Source organism: Cetorhinus maximus, chromosome 14 (genome assembly GCF_964194155.1).
Source record: "Cetorhinus maximus chromosome 14, sCetMax3.hap1.1, whole genome shotgun sequence".
NCBI classification, from domain to species: domain Eukaryota; kingdom Metazoa; phylum Chordata; class Chondrichthyes; order Lamniformes; family Cetorhinidae; genus Cetorhinus; species Cetorhinus maximus.
The window spans coordinates 56,356,105-56,368,117 of record NC_135892.1 but is presented as its reverse complement, the minus strand read 5'-3'; the positions used below and the strand labels follow the sequence as shown (position 1 = coordinate 56,368,117).

The window sequence follows — 12,013 nt, the reverse complement described above, 5'->3', positions numbered from 1 at the left end:
ACTCCACCCACCCATTCCCCCTACCACAGTTTGCCCCATCTGTGACAGAGACTGTTGGTCATGCATTGGACCCTTCAGTTACCTGAAGACTCATTTTTAGTGTGTTAGAAGGTCACCCTCGACCCCGAGGGACTGCCTAAAAAGAGGAAAAATTCCTCTTTCTGGAGGAGGACAGTCCCTACCCCGATGTCACTCGCATCAATGACTACTTTCAATGTTTGGTTAAAGTTTGGAGCTGCAAGCACAGGCTCACCTATTAAAATGTCTTTCAGTTTTTTAAAAGCAGTCTGGTATTTCTCAGTCCATGCTACCCTTGCTTTTTACTGTAATAAGCCTGTCACTGGGGTGGCTACTGTGCTGAAGTTTGGGATGAACTTGTGGTAAAACCCACACATCCCCAAGAACCTCATGATTTCCCAATTTGTTGTGGGAATGGGGAACTGTGCTACTGCTTGTACCTTTGCAGCCCTGTGCAGTGCTTGTCCTTGACCCACTATGTGTCCTAGATAGGTCACGTAAGCCTTAGCGAACTTGCTCTTTGCGAGACTGACCACTAGGTCAGCTGACTACTTTCTGGAAGAGGGCTTCCAGTTGCTCTAAGTGAGTTTCCCAGGTGTCGCTGTACACTGGGAAGTTGTTTAGGTACACTGGGAAGTCATCTAGGTACACTATACAATTGGATAAGCCGGCCATTACCTGCTTCATCAGCCTTTGCAAGGCGGCTGGGGCATTTCGGAGTCCAAGTGGCATGAATTGACACTGGTATAACCCAACTGGACTTACAATGGCAGAGATTTCCTTCATGCGGGCAGTCAAGGGGACCTGCCAGTATCCCTTGGGTAAATCTGTCTTTGAAATGTAGGCTACTTTACCTACCCTATCTATGCAGTCTTCAAGGAGGGGCATCGGGTAGGAGTCAGCTCTGGCCACTGCATTAACTTTTTGGTAGTCAAAGCAGAACCTTCTGGAGCCGTCCGGCTTGGGCACGAGCACAGCTGGGGAGATCCAGCTACTGCTGCTAGGCTCTATTAGTTGATGCTCCAGTGTGTGGTTAATCTCCTCCCGAACCTGGGCCAGCTTCTCTGGGCCAGACGCAATGGATGTTGCTTTATAGGAGGGCCTCTCTCACATCCACATCATGTAGAGCTAGTGTGGTGCAGCCTGGCTTGTCTCTCCATTAGCCTTTAAATGCAGTGAGGAGTCTCATCAAGCCTGCTCACTGTTCTGCACTTAGGTGGGTGAATAAGGAGTCTAAGTTCACTAGTATCTCTGTGTTAGTTAGCTGGCATTAGGGTGTTCAATGTGGGTCTCACCAACGTCTCCCTCCAATTCATCCCCACTGCTACCCTTATGCTCTAGGTTGGTGGCAATGGGACAGACTGTTACCTGCTTGTCCACCTCTCAGCTGTGATATTGCTTTATCATGTTGACGTGACACAGCCTTTGCTATTTCCCCCAAACCTGGAGCCTCACTTAGATAGTTTAATTCCCCAAGATTCTTTGCTACTCTGTACGGGCCACTGAACCAGGCTTTTATGGATTCACCTGGTATTGGTAGGAGCACTAACACGTCGTCTCCTGGCTGAAAGATTTGGGTCCTGACATATTTGTCTGCCTGTTTCTTCATAGCTGTCTGGGAGATTTTTAAGCATCCTTGGGCTGCATCACAGGCTCCCATGAGTCGCTCCCGGAACACCGTTACATAGTCTAACATGGAGACTTCCTCCTTCTGTTCTAAAAACCTCTCCTTGATTCGTTTCAGAGGCCCTCACACTTGGTGCCTGTAAACTAATTCAAACAGATTAAAATCAGTGGACTTATTGGGCGGAATCAATTTTGCAGTATGTGCGGTAACAGGCAGGAAAAAGGATATTTTACCTGCAGGTTGCAATGGCAGACTTTCACGCTGTATCATCCCAATCCCGCCTCGTTAATCATGCATTCCCAGGAAACATGTCGGGTCATTGGCCAGACGGCCTCTCATTCACCTGCCCTGTCATCACATCAGGACTTCACTAAACCGGGTGCCATATTTAAAGGCCGTCCCTGCAAAGAGCTAACACCCTTCACTGGATAGGAAGCTGCTGCAAAGTCATGGCTGCCAAAGGGAGGAAAGATGCTGCCCCCAAATCTACTGATGCCTCCCTCGAGTACCTACTGGATGCAGTGGTGGCCTGCTGTGATGTCCTCTACCCCCACTCTGGGTGAAGGCTAGCATCAAGGTGACAAATCCAGCATGGGAGGTAGCGGCAGCGGCGGTCAGCGCCAATGTCCTGCAAAAGAGGACAGCCAAGCAGTGCCCAAAGAGGATGAATGATCTCCGTCATTCCGCCAGGGAGAGCACCAAGATGTAACAGCAGGGTTAGGAAGGTTAAGAAGATGTAGTTGCACAGCCTCAGTGAGGGTATTAATCATTTGTACATAATGTTTACTTTGTTAATAAACTCCCAAGAATATCTCCTTGCCTATGGCTCCTTGTTCTGATGAGCAGAGTTCATGTCACTCAGATGTGAAACATTGGTCCCTGCTCAAGATAAAGGCAGGTTTTTCAGTCCCTGGCCTCATCCCTATGCTTTGTGTAACCTTCCCAGCACATTGATGGTGCGCATTAACTGTCACTGGCCAGTCATGCCTGCACCTCGATGGGGCTTATTATTGCTGCCAGAATGTCCTGGGCTGACAGCACAGAGTTCCGTCATTCTCTCTGTATGCTCCCAACACCTTTGAAATATGGCTGACCCCCCATCTCATCAGCATCTGTGTCCAGTGACAGTGTGGTTTTGAAGGGTTCAGCTCATGGAAGGATGTCATAGGATCAGGAGAATTGAAGTTACCCAGCTGCATCTCCATGATGTTCACAGAGCGCAAGTGAGGTGCCATCAGCCAGACAGGAGTCAGACATTCACATAAGCTATGTGCGGATCGATGGATTGTCCCCACTGCATGTCGTCATCATCCTCCTGGAATGCAGGGACTAAGAGGGTGGCAATGGCGCAGAATGTACTCTGGGTGGGAGACTTCAATATCCATTACCAAGAGTGACCCGGTAGCACCATCACTGACTGAGCTGGTTGAGTCCTAAAGGACATAGCTGCTAGAGTGGGTCTGCGGCAGGATGGTTCCCTCACCACAAGAGGGAAAATAGTACTTGACCTCATCCTCACCAACCTGCCTGCCGCAGATGCATCTGTCTATGACAGTATCAGTAGGAGTGACAACCATACAGTTGTTGTGGAGACGAAATCCTGCCTTCATATCAAGGATACCCCCCACCGTTTGGCACTATCACTGTGCTAAATGGGATAGATTTCGAACAGATCTAGCAACTCAAGATTGGGCATCCGTGAGGCGCTGTAGGCCATCGGAGCAGCAGAATTGTACTCAAGCACAATCTGTAGCCTCATGGCCTGGCATATCCCCCACTCTACCATTACCATCAAGCCAGGGGATCAACCCTGGTTCAATGAAGAGTGCAGGAGGGCATGCCACGAGCAGCACCAGGCATACTTAAAAATGAGGTGTTAACCTGGTGAAGCTATAACACAGGACTACTTATGTGCAAAACAGCATAAGCAGCAAGTGATAGACAGAGCTAAGCAATCCCACTACCAACAGGTCAGATCTAAGCTTTGCAGTCCTGTCACATCCAGTCGTGAATGGCAGTGGACAATTAAGCAACTCACTGGAGGAGTCTCCACAAATGATGGAGGAGCCCAGCACATCAGTGCAAAAGATAAGGCTGAAGCATTTGCTACAATCTTCAGCCAGAAGTGCCGAGTGGATGATCCATCTTGGCCTCCTCCGGAGGTCCCCAGCATTACAGATGCCAGTCTTCAGCCAATTCAATTCACTCCACGTGATATCAAGAAACATGAAGGCACTGGATAGCACAAAGGCTATGGGCCCTGACAATATTCCGGCAATAATACTGAAGACTTGAGCTCCAGAACTTGCTGCACCCATAGCCAAGGTATTCCAATACAGCTACAACACTGGCATCTACATGGCTATGTGGAAAATTGCCCAGGTATGTCCTGTACACAAAGTGCAGGACAAATCCAACCTGGCCAATCACTGTCCCATCAGTCTACTCTCGATCATCAGTAAAGCAATGAAAGGGGTCATCAACAATGCTATCAATTGGCAGTTGCTTAGCAATAACCTGTTCACTGACTCCCAGTTTGGGTTCCGCCAGGACCACTCAGCTCCTGACCTCATTACAGCCTTGGCTCAAACATGGACAAAAGAGCTGAACTCCTGAGATGAGGTGAGAGTGACTGCCCTTGACATCAAGGCTGCATTTAACCGAGTGTGGCATCAAGGAGTCCTAGCAAAAGTGGAGTCAATGGGAATTAGAGGGAAAACTCTCTGCTGGTTGGAGTCATACCTAGCACAAAGGAAGATGGTTGTGGCTGTTAGAGGTCAGTCAACTCAGCTCCAGGACATCACTGCAGGAGTTCCTCAGGGTAGTGTCCTCAGCCTAATCATCTTCAACTGCTTCATCAATGACCTCCCTTCCATAATGGGGTCAAAAGTGGGAATGTTCGCTGATGATTGCACAATGTTCAGCACCATTCGTGACTCTTTAGATACTGAAGCAGTCCATGTCCAAATGCAGCAAGACCTGGACAATATCCAGGCTTGGGCTGACAAGTGGCAAATAACATTCGTGCCACACAAGTGCCAGGCAATGACCATCTCCAACTAGATATAATCTAACCATTGCCCCTGACGTTCAATGGCATTACCAATACTGAATCCCCCGCTATTAACATCCTGGTGGTTACCATTGACCAGAAAATGAACTGGACTAGCCACATAAATACTATGGCTACAAGAGCAGGTCAGAGGTTAGGAATCTTGCGGGGAGTAACTCATTTCTTGACTCCCCAAAACCTGTCACCATCTACAAGGCACAAGTCAAGAGTGTAATGGAATACTCCCCACTAGCCTGGATGAGTGCAGCTCCAACAACACTAAAGAAGCTTGACACCATCCAGGACAAAGCAGCCCACTTGATTGGCATCGCATCCATAAACATTCATTTCCTCCACCATTGATGCACAGTAGGAACTATCCACAAGATGCACTGCAGGAATTCATCAAGGCTCCTTAGACAGCACCTTCCAAATCCATGACCACTACCATCTAGAAGGACAAGGGCAGCAGATAGATGGGAACACCACCACCTTGAAGTTCCCTTGGAATCAGAGTGAGGCTCCAAGACATCGGATATTTGCTCTTTATTATCAACAATTGGGTCAAGTCACTCACCATCCTGACTTGGAAATATATCGTCGTTCCTTCACTGTCGCTGGGTCAAAATCCTGGAACTCCCTCCCTAACAGCACTGTGGGTGTACCTACACCACATGGACTGCAGCGGTTCAAGAAGGCAGCTCAGCACCACCTTCTCATGAGCAACTAGGGATGGGCAATAAATTCTGGCCCAGCCAGCGAAGCCCACATCCTGTGAATGAATTTAAAAAAAAGTCTCCAAGCATCTCACCATTTCACTGCCTATGGCAGCCTTCAAGAGGCAGGAGCAGCACTGCAATGCTCAGTGTTCGCGTGGCAGTATGCCTGCTGTCTGGCAAGGTGTCTCAAGGAGGACAATCATAGCTCGTTGGTTCTTTCTTTCTTGCATGAGATTGATTCTGAATCCACACTGCGTTTTGTCCACACAGGCAATCGTTCAAGCAAGACAAGTATTCAGGCCTCATCATCTTACTCAGTCCCCAGCATTAGACATTTATTCAGGATGCAGTCATCTGTAACTCTCAGTAACGGATGTCAGGCTGCACTTCAGCTCACCTTTTAGTGGACCATGAAACCTTCAGGAGCAGCATAGTCTGATATCTGTCAAGCACTAATGGCCATGCCTCTGGTTGTAGTCTCCCAGCGTCCCCGTGCTGCCTAGCTGTGGCATTTATGGGTTCGAGCAAAAATGATGACACTGCATCTGGGCCTTGAGGACCCCAATTGTTGATAATAAAGAGCACATATCTGATGTCTTGGAGCCTCTGATTTCATTTGAGGCCTCCACATTTTTATTCCAACAGTCTGACATATGCACAGGGAACCCAAGCACACCAATGCGATGGTAAGTTGCACATTATTGCTCAGAGCTGGCAGAGGGTTAATGTGACAAGACGCTAGCTAGACTTTCTGGCCCAGTCCTGCACCCTCCCATGTCTAGGTCAGGCATCTGGGGCCTCGACAGACAGCTCCTAGGTCACACAGTTGTAACCATCTAGCAGGAATTGCAAGGTTCAACATCTGTCAGCGAGGCTCATAGCTCCAAATCATGGAGGTGGGAAGGTGGGGACTAATGTTGGGTGATGTTCTGATGTACATGAGGGCAAGAGATAACACTGCAGACAGAGAGGAGTCGATAGCAGCTCTGAGTTTGGGTTCATATGTAAAGCTCACTCAAGGCTTATGGAAAGTACATGGAGGCCAGTGAAAGATGCCCCGATTCCATGCGCGTCACCATTCGACTCTGTAACATCCACATTGAGCACTCTACAATGCAGAAACATCAGGAGATTAAAGCAGCCTCCAGGTTCTAAACTCATGAGGCAACATTAAATGAACCTCAGAAGCAGGCCAACCACAAATTCCTTAAAGGCAGACGTTTCACTCTTGTCAATACTGTGCAGAGAACATCCAGGCACTGTAAAGAGATGGTTCTAGACACCATGAAGCAGAGGCAGGTGATAGGACATCTGGGAGGAGGTGGGGGTGCATTTGAGACACTTGACTGATCACGGAGCATACTGTCAGATAGAAGAGGCATACACAACAAGAGAGGAGGAATGAGTCAAAATCTATTTACATTTCTGCAAATTCCAAACAGATTGTGGACACCATGCTACATTTGTGCTCTTAGTATTTAATTTTTCTTACCTCACCGCTACAACTAGATGCTTTCCCAGCATCCACAGCAGAGATGGAGGCAGCCTGCTGACTGCTACGCCCTGTTGTCAGTGATGACCTTGGCGGACGTCCTCTGGAGGGCTGAGGCCTGAACTGCCCCAGCATGCTCTGGGCCTCCTGCTGTTGGGGAGGTGCACCTTTCTCAGCCTGTGGAGCTACAGGTGATGGGGTCTCAGGCAGAAGGGATTGTGACCGGCTGGACTCTCTTGGAGTCACCTGGGTGGTTGGCCCTGGGATGTCCAGCTGACAGGTTCTCCTCCCTATGGGTGCCTGAGGACCCCCGTCTGACTCCTTGAGGAGAAAGGGCACCTGGAGTGAGGTTGAGATGCTCCGTCCCCCTCTTGTTTAGCCACTGATGAATCCCACCTATGCCTAGAGCGATGGAGTGCAGGTCCTGGTACAGATCAGGCGCAAAGTCCTGGACCAAGGTCTCCATGGCAGTTGCCAGCCTACCAGTGTTGACCTTGGTGCAGCGCAATGCCTTTAGACTGAATCCACACAGACTCCTCCATTGTCTGTTGCAATCTGGTGATGGCCCCTGGAAACCTTGCTTGATGTTCCTGTGTCTGTCTTTGCAGCTCCAACATCTGTGTTATGGCTGAGCCCAGAGACTCATCATCTGACTTGGACTCCTCAGGAACCTGGCCTCCAGCAGTCCTATGAGTGCCGGTGACCTTGGGTGTCCCTGTCTCTCCTGCTGTGGACCTGAATCTGTGCTGTGCTTACTGGATTGTGATCCTTAGCCTGCTCTAGATCTAGGTCCCACCAAGATGTGTGTCTCTGCACAAGCGGAGGGTGTGGGTGAACGCTGTGACAGGTCTTCATCCAGTGTGCCCTCAGGATCCTCACCCGAGATGATATAGAGGCCAAGTGTGATGGGTTGGCGGTTGTTGGACCTCTTCCTTTTGCTGCTGGTGCCTGTCAAAGTGAGAAGAGATAATTAGTGATAGGCTGCATAAGCAACAACATTACAAAGCACTCACAGTTTCGTTGGGTGACCATGACCTGTTAATGGGTTCTCACTGGCTTGGAGATGCTGGTCTCACCCTCGGTGCAGGCACAGTCCTGGCCCTCGCCATCCAGCTCATCCACACGCTCTTCATAGATGGTGAGGGGCCTGAGCTCAGGCATCCCCCCTTCGTCTGGGATCCCTGTTTTGTGGCTGACCTTCTCCTACTTAAAAACATACAGACTGTGAGCAGTACGGGTGCCAAGACAGGTGATAAGGATGCCTGCCTTCTTTAGGTGCTGAGTGGATCTGTGTAAGTGCTGAGGACATAAGCTGTACAGGATGTGAGAAGAGGTGAAGATATCAAAGTGTGTGTGAGAGAGTCAGTGGTGATGTCCCTTGTGATGGTAGTGTGTGAGATCACTGTGGACTGTAACCCTGCGAAGGCCTGATGGGCTTGTAAGAGTGTGAGTTGAGAGTGAGGAGAAGTTTGACTTACCCCAGTGGAGTGGATGAGATCAATCTCTCTTCCTGCACTGGATGGGGGTCCTCTTCTGAGGACCGTTGGCACTGACTGCCCTGGCGATCTGCACCCAAGCTGATGTGGTGAGGATGGTAGGCCCTTTCTGCGATCATAGGGGGTAAAGGATGTCCTGGTGTGCCTCCACAGTGTCCAGAAGTTCACTCAGCACATTGTCGCTGAACTTAGGGGCAGTAGGCTTCTAACCTTTCAGGGCTGTCACTCACCATGACCATCCTGAGCTGTAGAGAGTGAATGATGTGTGCGGGTACAGTTTAAATATGGTGCCTGGAAAGATGATCCGATGAGGTCATGGTGGGGTGGATGAATTCCAGCATGATGCCACCTCCAAACACATCTTCCCTTCACCCCCCCTGGCGGCATTCCGTAGGGATCATTCCCTCCGGGACACCCTGGTCCACTCCTCCATCACCCCCTACTCCTCAACCCCCACCTATGGCACCTCACCATGCCCATGCAGAAGATGCAACACCTGCCCCTTCACTTGCTCTCTCCTCACCGTCCAAGGGCCCAAACACTCCTTTCAAGTAAAGCAGCATTTCACTTGCATTTCCCCTAACTTAGTCTACTGCATTCGTTGCTCCCAATGCGGTCTCCTCTACATTGGAGAGACCAAACGCAAACTGGGCGACCGCTTTGCAGAACACCTGCGGTCTGTCCGCAAGAAAGACCCAAATCTTCCTGTCGCTTGCCATTTTAACACTCCACCCTGCTCTCTTGCCCGCATGTCTGTCCTTGGCTTGCTGCATTGTTCCAGTAAAGCCCAACGCAAACTGGAGGAACAGCACCTCATCTTCCGACTAGGCACTTTACAGCCTTCCGGGCTGAATATTGAATTCAACAACTTTAGATCTTAAACTCCCTACCCCCATCCCCACCCCGTTTCCCCCTCCCTTTTTTTTGTCAATAATGTATATAGATTCTTCTTTTCCCACCTATTTCCATTATTTTTAAATCTACAACTAATACCTTGCCAGTCTTTCCACCCCACCCCCACTAGAGCTGTACCTTGAGTGTCCTGCCATCCATTCTTAATTAGCACTTTTCTTAGATAATATCACCATCTTCAACACCTCTTTGATCCTTTTGTCTGTGACATCTTTTGATTATCTGCTCCTATCACTGCTTGCTTGTCCCTACAACCACCCCACCCTCAACTTCTCTCCCCCCGCCCCCCACCTTAAACCAGCTTATATTTCACCCCTCTCCTAACTATACTTCAGTTCTGTTGAAGGGTCATGTTGGACTTGAAACGTCAACTCTTTTCTTCTCCACCGATGCTGCCAGACCTGCTGAGTTTTTCCAGGTAATTCTGTTTTTGTTTTGGATGAATCCCAGCCCTACTCCCACGAGATATGACGTGCTTCACATTCATGCATATATAATGAATTGAAAAGTAGGCAACCTGGCATGGAAACCTGCCATGCTGGCTGGTGGGAAATGTACCATTTTCCTTGCCTGCCATCACACTTAATCTCTGAAGCAGAAAATTCTGCCTTTTTTCTGTCATTTCCATGGCAGTGGCCTCATTTCAAGCCTCCTCCCATTTCAGATTATTGCTTTTGCTTAAAAGCTTGGTCTGGATTTTATTGTTCCTTGGCTTCCTAAAAATGTCCCTCGAAGCTTGATTTCTAAATTCACGTCATACCCAGTGTTGAGAGAATTTCTTTAATTCAAGAATATAATCTGCAACAATCACACATGGCAACTGCTTCCTTTCATGGAACGCAACTCTCAGTGCAATATCATTCCTAGTCGTGCCATTATATGAGTCCAGAATCTTATTAATTTCGGAATACTCCATGGTACTGGGGTCTCAGGGGCAACATTGGTTCAACGCTACCTCAAAAACATCTGGCCCCATTATGGTGAGGAAAACATTTACTTTACCCTCATCTATTTTATCCACTTCAGCCAAATGTGTGACCTTCATTTGTAATTATACCAGTCCTCTTTGTTAGGGTTGAATTCCCCCCCGTTGTCCCCAAATATGCCTTCCATGCCATTTTTTTCAATTATATTCCGTGCTGACTCAACGTGTACCTGAATATGATGTGCACATACGGAGAAATCTTTCAAACCGCTCAACTTTCCTCAACTTCCCTGGATGAGTGGAGCTCCAACAACACTCAAGAAACTTGACACCATCCAGGACAAAGCGGCCCTCTTGATTGGCACATCTTCCACAAACATCCACTCCCTCCACCACCGACGAACAGAGGCAGCAGTGTGTACCATCCACAGCATGCACTGCAGTAACTCACCAAGGCTCCTTAGGCAGCACCTTCCAAACCCATGACACCTACCATCTAGAAGAACAAGGGCAGCAGAGAGGTGGGAACACCACCACTTGGAAGTTCCCCTCCAACCACTCATCATCCTGACTTGTAATTATATCGTTGTTCCTTCACTGTCGCTGGGTCAAAATCCTGGAACTCCCTCCCTGTACCTACACCACAGGGACTGCAGCGGTTCAAGAAGGCAGCTCACCACCACCTTCTGAGGGGCAGTTATGGATGGGCAATAAATGCTGGCCTAACCAGCGAAGCCCACATCCCGTAAATGAATTTAAAAAAAAATCAATATATAGAAGTTCCAAAAAGCCTGTCACAATATTCTTCATTCTTTAATTTCTCAAATGAACTGTGACAAATAATTCCATTCCACCCTCATTATCTGTGTGTTGTGTCTTGCACTAGCAAAAGATTAACATGTACACATAGCCATTATTGAACATCTTCCCAACAGAGAGGGCAGCAGAGAGGGTAATATAATAAAATCCTCAGATCTTGCCATAAACTACAATGAATGTGTCATGGAACTTGTCAGTTAAAACATTTAGCTCCATGTTTTTATACAAGGCGCACAATTAGATGATGAAGCTTTTATATACAAGTATTTTTTCAAATGTATAGAAAGAAGTATCCTCTTTACTCCCTGGAATTGTATTTATCATCATAAGATGGATAGGGATGAGTAAGGTCCTTACCTTGTCTGATGTACATGTGACTCCAGGCCCACAGCAATGTGGTTGACTCTTAACTGCCCTCTGAAATGGCCTAGCAAGTCACTCAGTTCAAAGGAAATTGGGAATGGCCAATAAATGCTGACCTTCTCAGCGATGCTCACATCCCAAGAACAAATATAAAAATACATGGAGGAAGCTTGTTGTGGTTGCAGGCAAGTTGAACATTGAGGGAGTGGAAGCCCTTACTTTGACAAATCTGAGTGGGCAGTTGCTGGGTGCCTTGATGGTCACATGGGTGCAATCAATGATGCCCTGCACGTGGAGGAATCCAGCCATGGCAGCAACACCCACCGTCCTCTATGCCAGCGAGGCCACATCTGTTGTGAACTGAATGTATTGTCCAGGTCTGGCAAAGAGGACATCAGTGACTTGCAAGATGCAATAGTGTGCAGAGTCAATAAGATATAATAATGTTATTGGAAATTATTTTTAAATAAAGTTTAGTGGTGTCTGTGTCTATGTGTGTGTGTGTGTGTGTGTGTCTTAATTGGATTAAAGCCAGCTGGCCTAGAGGCTTTGATGTATAGTAGAGAAGTAGGTTTGAAATGGTAATTAGG

General features: G+C 48.1%; 1 long non-coding RNA gene across 1 annotated transcript in view; it reads right to left on the bottom strand.

Moving 5' to 3' along the window:
- LOC144690135 (uncharacterized) overlaps window positions 1-12,013 on the bottom strand; it is a 99,720-nt gene that overhangs the window by 14,590 nt on the left and 73,117 nt on the right. The window contains exon 2 of the long non-coding RNA XR_013578763.1: window positions 1,546-1,788. This is a non-coding gene — a long non-coding RNA (uncharacterized LOC144690135). The remainder of the gene's footprint in view (window positions 1-1,545; window positions 1,789-12,013) is intronic.